The sequence below is a fragment of the Triticum urartu genome, chromosome 6A (assembly GCF_056163025.1).
Source record: "Triticum urartu cultivar PI428250 chromosome 6A, HENAU_Tu73, whole genome shotgun sequence".
In the NCBI taxonomy this organism is placed as follows: Eukaryota; Viridiplantae; Streptophyta; class Magnoliopsida; order Poales; family Poaceae; genus Triticum; species Triticum urartu.
The window spans coordinates 148,166,388-148,179,328 of NC_141878.1; positions in this window are offsets into that span (position 1 = coordinate 148,166,388).

Sequence of the window (12,941 nt, forward strand, 5' to 3'; positions counted from 1 at the left end):
GGCGCGCCATAGAGGGCCAGCCGGCCTCCTCCCCTTGATCCTTTATATACGGGGGCAGAGGGCACCCCTTGACACACAAGTTGATCCACGTGATCATATTCTTAGCCGTGTGCGGTGCCCCCTTCCACCATAGTCCTCGATAATATTGTAGCGGTGCTTAGGCGAAGCCCTGCGACGGTAGTACATCAAGATCGTCACCACGCCGTCGTGCTGACGGAACTCTTCCCCGACACTTTGCTGGATCGGAGTTCGGGGATCGTCATCGAGCTGAACGTGTGCTAGAACTCGGAGGTGTCGTCGTTTCGGTGCTTGATCGGTCGGGTCGTGGAGACGTACGACTACATCAACCAAACGCTTCCGTTGTCGATCTACAAGGGTACGTAGATCACACTCTCCCCTCTCGTTGCTATGCATCACCATGATCTTGCGTGTGCGTAGGAATTTTTTTGAAATTACTATGAAACCCAACAGTGGCATCCGAGCCTAGGTTTTATATGTTGATGTTATATGCACGAGTAGAACACAAGTGAGTTGTGGGCGATATAAGTCATACTGCTTACCAGCATGTCATACTTTGGTTCGGCGGTATTGTTGGACGAAGCGGCCCGGACCGACATTACGCGTACGCTTACGCGAGACCGGTTCTCCCGACGTGCTTTGCACATAGGTGGCTTGCGGGTGACAGTTTCTCCAACTTTAGTTGAACCGAGTGTGGCTACGCCCGGTCCTTGCGAAGGTTAAAACAGCACCAACTTGACAAACTATCGTTGTGGTTTTGATGCGTAGGTAAGATTGGTTCTTGCTTAAGCCCGTAGCAGCCACGTAAAACTTGCAACAACAAAGTAGAGGACGTCTAACTTGTTTTTGCAGGGCATGTTGTGATGTGATATGGTCAAGACATGATGCTAAAATTTTATTGTATGAGATGATCATGTTTTGTAACCGAGTTATCGGCAACTGGCAGGAGCCATATGGTTGTCGCTTTATTGTATGCAATGCAATCGCGCCGTAATGCTTTACTTTATCACTAAGCGGTAGCGATAGTCGTGGAAGCATAAGATTGGCGAGACGACAACGATGCTACGATGGAGATCAAGGTGTCGCGCCGGTGACGATGGTGATCACGACAGTGCTTCGAAGATGGAGATCACAAGCACAAGATGATGATGGCCATATCATATCACTTATATTGATTGCATGTGATGTTTATCTTTTATGCATCTTATCTTGCTTTGATTGACGGTAGCATTATAAGATGATCTCTCACTAATTATCAAGAAGTGTTCTCCCTGAGTATGCACCGTTGCGAAAGTTCTTCGTGCTGAGACACCACGTGATGATCGGGTGTGATAGGCTCTACGTTCAAATACAACGGGTGCAAAATAGTTGCACACGCGGAATACTCAGGTTATACTTGACGAGCCAAGCATATACAGATATGGCCTCGGAACACTGAGACCGAAAGGTCGAGCGTGAATCATATAGTAAATATGATCAACATAGTGATGTTCACCAATGAAACTACTCCATCTCACGTGATGATCGGACATGGTTTAGTTGATTTGGATCACGTAATCACTTAGAGGATTAGAGGGATGTCTATCTAAGTGGGATTTCTTAAGTAATATGATTAATTGAACTTAAATTTATCATGAACTTAGTCCTGGTAGTATTTTGCAAATTATGTTGTAGATCAATAGCTCGTGTTGTTGCTTCCCTGTGTTTATTTTGATATGTTCCTAGAGAAAATTGTGTTGAAAGATGTTAGTAGCAATGATGCGGATTGGATCCGTGATCTGAGGTTTATCCTCATTGCTGCACAGAAGAATTATGTCCTTGATGCACCGCTAGGTGACGGACCTATTGCAGGAGCAGATGCAGACGTTATGAACGTTTGGCTAGCTCAATATGATGACTACTTGATAGTTTAGTGCACCATGGCTTAGAATCGGGACTTCAAAGACGTTTTGAACGTCATGGAGCATATAGATGTTCCAGGAGTTGAAGTTAATATTTTCAAGCAAATACCCGAGTTGAGAGATATGAAGTCTCCAACAAGTTCTATAGCTAAAAGATGGAGGAGAATCGCTCAACTAGTGAGCATGTGCTCAGATTGTCTGAATACTACAATCGCTTGAATCAAGTGGGAGTTAATCTTCCAGATAAGATAGTGATTGACAGAATTCTCTAGTCACCATCACCAAGTTAGTAGAACTTCGTGATGAACTATAGTATGCAAGGGATAACGGAAACGATTCCCAAGCTCTTCGTGATGCTGAAATCGATGAAGGTAGAAATCAAGAAAAACATCAAGTGTTGATGGTTGACAAGATCATTAGTTTCAAGAAAAGGTCAAAGGGAAGAAGGGGAACTTCAAGAAGAACGGCAAGCAAGTTGCTGCTCAAGTGAAGAAGCCTAAGTCTGGTCCTAAGCCTGAGACTAAGTGCTTCTACTGCAAAGGGACTGGTCACTAGAAGCGGAACTACCCCAAGTGATTGGCGGATAAGAAGGATGGCAAAGTGAACATAAGTATATTTGATATACATGTTATTGATGTGTACTTTACTAGTGTTTATAGCAACCCCTCAGTATTTGATACTAGTTCGGTTGCTAAGATTAGTAACTCGAAACAGGAGTTGCAGAATGAACAGAGACTAGTTAAGGGTGAAGTGACGATGTGTGTTGGAAGTGGTTCCAAGATTAATATGATCATCATCGCACACTCCCTATACTTTTGAGATTAGTGTTGAACCTAAATAAGTGTTATTTGGTGTTTGCGTTGAGCATGAATATGATTTGATCATGTTTATTGCAATACAGTTATTCATTAAAGTCGGAGAATAATTGTTGTTCTGTTTACATGAATAAAACCTTCGATGGTCATACACCCAATGAAAATAGTTCGTTGGATCTCGATCGTAGTGATACACATATTCATAATATTGAAGCCAAAAGATGCAAAGTTAATAATGATAGTGCAACTTATTTGTGGCACTGCCGTTTAGGTCATATTGGTGTAAAGCGCATGAAGAAACTCCATGCTGATGGGATTTTGGAATCACTTGATTATGAATCACTTGATGCTTGCGAACCATGCCTTATGGGCAAGATGACTAAAACTCCATTCTCCGAAACAATGGAGCAAGCAACTGTCTTATTGGAAATAGTACATACTGATGTATGAGATCCGATGAGTGTTAAGGCTCGTGGCGGGTATCATTATTTTCTAACCTTCACAGATGATTTGAGCAGATATGGGTATATCTACTTAATGAAACACAAGTCTGAAATATTTGAAAAGTTCAAAGTATTTCAGAGTGAAGTGGAGAATCATCATAACCAGAAAATAAAAGTTTCTACGATATGATCGCGGAGGTAAAATATTTGAGTTACGAGTCTGGCCTTCAATTAAAACAATGTGAAATAGTTTCACTACTCACGCCACCTGGAACACCACAGCATAATGGTGTGTCCGAACATCATAACCGTACGTTATTAGATATGGTGCGATCTATGATGTCTTTTACCGATCTACCACTATCGTTTTGGGGTTATGCATTAAAGACAGCTGCATTCACGTTTAAAAGGGCGCCATCTAAGTCCGTTGAGACGACACAATCTGAACTGTGGTTTGGCAAGAAACCAAAGTTGTCGTTTCTTAAAGTTTGGGATTGTGATGCTTATATGAAAAAGTTTCATCCTGATAAGCTCAAACCCAAATCGGAGAAATATGTCTTCATAGGATACCCAAAGGAGACTATTGGGTACACCTTCTATCATAGATCCGAAGGCAAGACATTCGTTGCTAAGAATGGATCCTTTCTAGAGAAGGAGTTTCTCTTGAAAGAAGTGAGTGGGAGGAAAGTAGAACTTGATAAGGTAATTGTACCTTCTCCCTTATTGAAAAGTAGTTCATCACAAGAAATCTGTTCCTATGACTACTACACCAATTAGTGAGGAAGACTAATGATGATGATCATGTAACTTCAGATCAAGTTAATACCGAATCTCGTAGGTAAACCAGAGTGAGATCCACACCAAAGTGGTACGGTAATCCTGTTCTGGAAGTCATGTTACTAGACCGTGACGAACTTGCGAACTATGAGGAAGCGATGATGAGCCTAGATTCCGCGAAATGGCTTGAGGCCATGAGATCTGAGATGAGATCCATGTATGAGAACAAAGTATGGACTTTGATTGACTTGCCCAATGATCGGCGAGCCATTGAGATTAAATGGATCTTCAAGAGGAAGACGGATGCTGATAGTAGTGTTACTATCTACAAAGCTAGAATTGTCGCAAAAAGGTTTTCGACAAGTTCAAGGTGTTGACTATGATGAGAGTTTCTCACTCGTATCTATGCTTAAGTCTTTCCGAATCATGTTAGCAATTGCCGCATTTTATGAAATCCAGCAAATGGATGTCAAAACTGCATTCCTGAATGGATTTCTGGAAGAGGAGTTGTATATGATGCAGCCGGAAGGTTTTGTCGATCCAAAAGGAGCTAACAAAGTGTGCAAGCTACAGCGATCCATTTATGGACTGGTGCAAGCCTCTCGGAGTTGGAATAAACGCTTTGATAGTATGATCAAAGCATATAGTTTTATACAGACTTGCGGTGAAGCCTGTATTTACAAGAAAGTGAGTGGGAGCACTACAGCATTTCTGATAAGTATATGTGAATGACATATTGTTGATCGGAAATAATGTAGAATTATTCTGCAAAGCATAAAGGAGTGTTTTTAAAGAAGTTTTTCAAAGAAAGACCTCGGCGAAGCTGCTTACATATTAAGCATCAAAATCTATAGAGATAGATCAAGACGCTTGATAAGTTTTTTCAATGAGTACATACCTTGACAATATTTTGAAGTAGTTCAAAAATGGAACAGTCAAAGAAAGAGTTCTTGGCTGTGTTACAAGGTATGAAATTGAGTAAGACTCAAAGCCCGACCACGGCAGAAGATAGAAAGAGAATGAAAGTCATTCCCTATGCCTCAGCCATAGGTTCTATAAAGTATGCCATAATGTGTACCAGATCTATTGTATACCCTACACTGTGTTAAGCAAGGGAGTATAATAGTGATCTAAGAGTAGATCACTGGACATTGGTCAAAATTATCCTTAGTGGAATAAGGAAATATTTCTCGATTATGGAGGTAACAAAAGGTTCATCGTAAAAAGTTACATCGATGCAAGTTTTGACACAGATCTGGATGACTCTAAGTCTCGATCTAGATACATATTGAAAGTGGGAGCAATTAGCTAGAGTAGCTCCGTGCAGAGCATTATAGACATAGAATTCGCAAAATACTTACGGATCTGTATGTGATAGACCCGTTGACTAAAATTATCTCACAAGCAAAACATGATCACACCTTAGTACTCTTTGGGTGTTAATCACATAAATGATGTGAACTAGATTATTGACTCTAGTAAACCCTTTGGGTATAGGTCACATGACGATGTGAACTATGGGTGTTAATCACATGGTGATGTGAACTCTTAGTGTTGAATCACATGGCGATGTGAACTAGATTATTGACTCTAGTGCAAGTGGGAGACTGAAGGAAATATGCCCTAGAGGCAATAATAAAGTTATTATTTATTTCCTTATATCATGATAAATGTTTATTATTCATGCTAGAATTGTATTAACCGGAAACATAATACATGTGTGAATACATAGACAAACAGAGTGTCACTAGTATGCCTCTACTTGACTAGCTCATTAATCAAAGATGGTTATGTTTCCTAACCATAGACAAAGAGTTGTTATTTGATTAACGGGATCACATCATTAGGTGAATGATCTGATTGACATGACCCATTCCATTAGCTTAGCACCCGGTCGTTTAGTATGTTGCTATTGCTTTCTTCATGACTTATACATGTTCCTATGACTATGAGATTATGCAACTCCCGTTTGCCGGAGGAACACTTTGTGTGCTACCAAACGTCACAACGTAAATGGGTGATTATAAAGGTGCTCTACAGGTGTCTCCAAAGGTACATGTTGGGTTGGCGTATTTTGAGATTAGGATTTGTCACTCCGATTGTCGGAGAGGTATCTCTGGGCCCTCTCGGTAATACACATCACATAAGCCTTGCAAGCATTGCAACTAATGAGTTAGTTGTGAGATGATGTATTACGGAACGAGTAAAGAGACTTGCCGATAACGAGATTGAACTAGGTATGGGATACCAACGATCGAATCTCGGGCAAGTAACATACCGATGCCAAAGGGAACAACGTATGTTGTTATGCGGTCTGACCGATAAAGATCTTCGTAGAATATGTAGGAGCCAATATGAGCATCCAGGTTCCGCTATTGGTTATTGACCTGAGACGTGTCTCGGTCATGTCTACATTGTTCTCGAACCCGTAGGGTCCGCACGCTTAAGGTTTCGATGACAGTTATATTATGAGTTTATGAGTTTTGATGTACCGAAGTTAGTTCGGAGTCCCGGATGTGATCACAAACATGACGAGGAGTCTCGAAATGGTCAAGACATAAAGATTGATATATTGGACGGCTATATTCGGACACCGGAAGTGTTCCGGGTGATTTCGGAGAAAACCGGAGAGCCGGAGGGTTACCGGAACCCCCCCCCCCCCCGGGGAGAAGTAATGGGCCATATGGGCCTTAGTGGAGAGAGAGAGGGGCAGCCAAAGGTGGGCCGCGCGCCTCCTCCCCCCTGGTCTGAATTGGACTAGGAGAGGGGGGCGGCGGCCCCCTTTCCCTCTCCCTCCCCACTTCTTTCCCCCTCCTAGTAGGAGTCCTACTCCTACTAGGAGGAGGACTCCTCCTTGGCGCGCCATAGAGGGCCGGCCGGCCTCCTCCCCTTGATCCTTTATATACGGGGGCAGAGGGCACCCCTTGACACACAAGTTGATCCACGTGATCATATTCTTAGCCGTGTGCGGTGCCCCCTTCCACCATAGTCCTCGATAATATTGTAGCGGTGCTTAGGCGAAGCCCTGCGACGGTAGTACATCAAGATCGTCACCACGCCGTCGTGCTGACGAAACTCTTCCCCGACACTTTGCTGGATCGGAGTCCGGGGATCGTCATCGAGCTGAACGTGTGCTAGAACTCGGAGGTGTCGTAGTTTCGGTGCTTGATCGGTCGGGCCGTGGAGATGTACGACTACATCAACCAAACGCTTCCGTTGTCGATCTACAAGGGTACGTAGATCACACTCTCCCCTCCCGTTGCTATGCATCACCATGATCTTGCGTGTGCGTAGGAAATTTTTTTGAAATTACTACGAAACCCAACAATCACAACCCGATAGTATAGCATGGCAGACGGACAACAATGTAGGGTCACTGATGATAAACTAGCATCATATACTAAGCATTTAGGATTGCAGGTAAGGTATCAATAACTATAGCAACAATGACAGGCTATGCAACAGAATAGGATTAACGGAAAGCGGTAACATGCTACACTACTCTAATGCAAGCAGTAGAGAAGAATAGGCGATATCTGGTGATCAAGGGGGGGCTTTCCTGGTTGCTCTGGCAAGAGAGAGGGGTCGTCAACACCGTAGTCATACTGGGTAGCAGCAGCGTCGGTCTCGGTGTCTAGCGAGAGAAGAGGGGGAAGAAACAATAAATATTAGGCAAACAGATGCATAGCGATGCATGACATGACAAGTAGCGGTGCTAGGGGTGCCCTAACGCGGTATGAGGTGGTACCGGTGAAGGGGGGAAACATCCGGGAAAATATCCCCGGTGTTTCGCGTTTTTGGACAAATGAATCAGAGGGGGAAAGTTGCGTGTTCGCTATGCTAGGGGTGCGTGGCGGACGAACGGGCTGCGTATCTGGATTCGTCTCGTCGTTCTGAGCAACTTCATGTACAAAGTTTTTCCATCCGAGCTACGGTTTATTTTATATTAATTTTAAAATATTTAAATCATTTTTAGGATTTATTTAATTATTTAAATCAACATTATCCACAATAGTGTTTGCTGACGCCAGCATGACGTCAGCAGTCAACAGGGCGTTGGCTGGGTCAATCTAATGTGTGGGTCCCGCATGTCATACTCGTTTTATTCTAATTAGGATTTAACTAATCTAATTACCGTTTTAATTAATTAACAATAGTTAATTAGGTTACCTAAACAGGATTAATTAAGTTAATTAATTTAGTTAATTAATTAATTTTATTTTTATTATTAATATTATTTTAAATCCTCTTTTTTAAATCTATTTTCGTTCTGGGGCTAGGCCCACTTGTCATTTGCTCACAGGGGCCTAACGGGCGCTGGATGCGGGCGTAGCCCGAACGGGCGCGGGGGATACGGGCGACGGGCGGGCGCTCGTTAACGGCGAACCCGGGCGGCGGTGGCGGCGGCGCGCAGCGAGCGAGGAGACGGCGGGCACGGGTGGCTGCGGGGCGGAGTAGGGCGATGGCGCGGGGAGCCGGGTCGCGGCTAGAGCAGCGGCGCGGCGGGGCTAGGCGGGCTAGCGCTATGCAGCGGGACGAGCACCGGCGAGGCAGCGCAGGTGGGGCAAGCAGTGGTTGCGGCTGAAGCGAGCGGACGTGGGAGCAGCGCACGGGGGGGGCTGCGGGCAAGGCCAGGGACCGAGCGGGAGCGCGGTCACAAGGCGGCGCATAGGCCGTAGGGGACCTCCGACGAGCGCAGCGAGGGGCGACGCGGTGGTGGATGGGGAGGGAGCTGCGGCCGCACGACAGCAGGGCAACGCGGCTGTGGGCGCGTGTGGAGGCGCGCCGGGCGAGGCGAGGATGCGGTGAGCGCGGTCAGCGCGCGTACGGGGCGGTGGTCCGAGGCGTGCGCCAGTACGGTGAGCATGTTCGGGGCCCGGTCGGCGAGTGTGAACGCCGACGGAGGGGTAGAGGAGGAGGGAAGGCGGAGGCCGATGGCCTCACCGGCGTTGCAGGGGCACAGGGCGGCGAGGCTTGGTGACGCGAGTCGGGGAGGAAGACGAGGAAGGCGGCGACGAGGTGGAGGCGGTCCAGCAAGGTCCTCCGACGGCAGAGTCGTTTCGGGCGGCGAGGGCGGAGTCGAGCCCCGGTCTAGATCTGGCAGAGGGGGTGAGGAGCGAGGCGAGTGGGGGTTTCATCTAGATCCAGATTGGATCGAAAGGGGAGAGGGAACGAGGGAGTGGGGGAAGTGGGTGGTTGGGTTAGGGTTTGCGGGGGTTGAGGGGATAAGGGAGTGGGGTGGTGCACGGTTGGGCCGGCCTGGTTGGTCTGGTTGGCCAACTGGGCCAAGGCCCAGCAGGGGTTTTATTTTTAGTTTTTGTTAGTTTTGTTTTCCTGGTTTTGCCCCTTTTCTTTTATTTATTTTCTTATATATTTTAATTCTCTTTAAAATATTTAGGCATCCTGTAAAATGTGGTACCTTCATCTTAAATACCTAAGCATTACCTAGCACACTCCGAACAATTTAGTTTTGATGTTTGGAAATTTTTATCGTTTGACTATTTTCAAATTTGAATCGGTTTCGAACTACACAAGATTAGCAATAGTATCAGCGGTGACATGGCATCATTAGCAGAGTTTTACTGTAGCTTAATTATCCGGGCGTTAGAGTGGAGTCCTACTAGCACTCCCTAATCCTACTAGGATTCCACCTCCCACATAGAATAGAAAAAAGGGAAGGGAGAAAGAGAAGGAAGGAAGGGGGCGCCCCTTTCCCTAGTCCAATTCGGACCAGACCATGGGGAAGGGGCGCGGCCACCCTTGAGACATTTCTCTCCTTTCCCGTATGGCCCATTAAGGCCCAATACGAATTCCCGTAACTCTCCGTACTCCGAAAAATACCCGAATCATTCGGAATCTTTCCGATGTCCGAATATAGCCTTCCAATATATCGATCTTTACGTCTCGACCATTTCGAGACTCCTCTTCATGTCCCCGGTCTCATTTGGGACTCCGAACAAACTTTGGTCATCAAATCACATAACTCATAATACAAATCGTCACAGAACGGTAAGCCTACAGACCCTACGGGTTCGAGAACTATGTAGACATGACCGAGACTCATCTCCGGTCAATAACCAATAGCGGAACCTGGTGCTCATATTGGCTCCTACATATTCTACAAAGATCTTTATCGGTCAAACTGCATAACAACATACGTTGTGCCCTTTGTCATCGGTATGTTACTTGCCCGACATTCGATCATCGGTATCTCAATACCTAGTTCAATCTCGTTACCGGCAAGTCTCTTTGCTCGTTCTGTAATGCATCATCCCGCCGCAACTAACTCATTAGTCACAATGCTTGCAAGGCTTATAGTGATGTGCATTACCGAGAGGGCTCAGAGATACCTCTCCGATACTCGGAGTGACAAATCCTAATCTCGATATGCCAACTCAACAAACACCATTGGAGACACCTATAGAGCACCTTTATAATCACCCGGTTATATTGTGACGTTTGTAACACGCAAAGTTCTCCTCCGATATTCGGGAGTTGCATGATCTCATAGTCATAGGAATATGTATAAGTTATGGAGAAAGCAATAGCAACAAACTAAATGATCATCGTGCTAAGCTAACGTATGGGTCAAGTCAATCACATCATTCTCTAATGATGTGATCCCGTTAATCAAATGACAACTCATGTCTATGGTTAGGAAACATAACCATCATTGATTCAACGAGCTAGTCAAGTAGAGGCAAACTAGTGACACTCTGTTTGTCCATGTATTCACACATGTACTAAGTTTCTGGTTAATACAATTCTAGCATGAATAATAAACATTTATCATGATATAAGGAAATATAAATAACAACTTTATTATTGCCTCTAGGGCATATTTTCTTCAGCTACTGGTACATACCCTCAGCCCCGAGGGTGAACTACTCCCTCCTCATCATGGAGAGCGTCGGGATGATTAAGATGGCCACTGGAGAGGGATCCCCCCCCCCTCCAGCAGGGTGCCGGAACGGGTCTAGATTGGTTTTCGGTGGCTACAGTGGCTTGTGGCAGCGGAACTTCCGATCTAGGTTATTTTCTGGAAGTTTCAGTATTTATAGGAATTTTTGGCATCGGGAACAAGTCAGGGAGGTGCCCGAGTCATCCACGAGGGTGGAGGGCGCGCCCTACCCCCTGGGCTCGCCCTCCTATCTCGTGGACGGCTCGGGACTCTTCTGGCCCAACTATTTTACTCCAGGGGCTTCTTTTGGTCCATAAAAAACCATCAAAAAGTGGCACGTCAATTGGACTCAGTTTGGTATTCCTTTTCTGTAAAACTCAAAAATAAGGAAAAAAAATAGAAACTGGCACTGGGCTCTAGGTTAATAGGTTAGTCCCAAAAATCATATAAAATCGCATATAAATGCATATAAAACATCCTAGATTGATAATATAATAGCATGGTACAATCAAAAATTGTTAAAGACGTATCACTCATCGACGTACACCTCAGCATATTGTCTACCTAAACTACCATGCCAGCCTTGATAGATGGGTCCCACCAATCAAGAATATTGTCAAACCATGCTTTTTTAAGGGGCATGGTTTGACAGCATGCTTAGCCGGGCATTAGTGGTATTTGTGAAGAGTTGCATCGGACCGGTGATTTGTTGAAAAAGAAATCAAAACCGGCGGTTTTATAAATACCTAGTAACAATCGTGGTGGGTTTTGTGTTTTTAGAAAAGCAGGATGATCTCCGGCCTCTGCATCTGGGCGATGCATACGGTCACTTTATTAATTATTCTCACAAGACCTTACAAAGTCATACAACAGTAAGACAAAAGTCGTTCTCTAAGCAACAAACTATCGCTACACCTATCCAGTTGATGAAGGGGCACAGATAGCCTGGGCCTAATACCAAACAGGCATCGCAGTTAAGCCTAACATCTAAGACCCGATACCCCAACCTAGCCACTTGCCGGGTCTGGGACACACACTGGTCCGGCGTGCTCTCAGAGGCCGCCGCCTCCAACTGCCACCGCTCCATCTTCAGAACTATACTGATGCATCAACCTTGCTCGGTCTAGCTATCGTCGACGCCACCATGGCGCCCAGCGGCACCTCCTCCCTGCGCGCAAACAGCTGAGCACGTCGCGGTCGCCACTGATACACCTCAGCAACATGCTGCCAAGTACCACCAGCCGACACAGCTTGAAGTCCTTGTAAGATCTGTCATGCGTAGCACCTGCCGACCAGGCATGACAAAGCGTAGCACCTGTCGGTCAAGCATGACTTGACATCTCCACCGAAGCTCCGTGCAAGACGAAGCCGCTCCTCCTCATGCCTCTGACTTCCAGTGCTGCTCCACAAACGATGCTCCCAAGAGAGAAACGACACCGCAGTGCCGCCATCGTCCGATCTGGAACACCAGATCCTAGGGTTTCCCCCAGAGCATCGACAGTAGTTACACGACGATGCCTTCATCAAGATAACGGCGTAGAATGCCGCCATCGCCTGCCGTCGGCTCGGTTTTCACCGGCAACCATGTCTCCCCAACTCGCAGCCGGGACTAGATGATGGATCTCGAGATCCGATCACCAAGCTTCTGGCCGGCCACCGCCGACGAAGAAGATGACCACCACCACTGGCTACGCCGACCAGAACAGATCTGCCATGGGTGCCGCCAAGCAGTCCACCAGGCCCTCGACGTCGCCGCCGATCTAAAGCCAGATGACATGCCGCCGAAGACCGCATCGTGCCGTCGCCCGATCTAGGCCAGCCGCCGCAGCAGCCGCCCGTGGCCCGAGGCAGGGCCGACCGCCACCGCCGTCGAAGCCAACGCCGTCGCTTCTAGATCGACTGTACCTTCACGCATGTTGGGGCCCCGCCACCCTTGAGACGCGGGAGGGAGGAAGAGCCCCCGCCACCGCCGTCGGCCTTCGGGCGCAAGCCGGCGGCGTCCTCCGGCAGCGGCGGGAGGAGGGGAGGAAGATGGGCTAGGCCCCGACGGCGGCTAGGGTTGGGGAGCCACCCGAGTGGCCCGAGC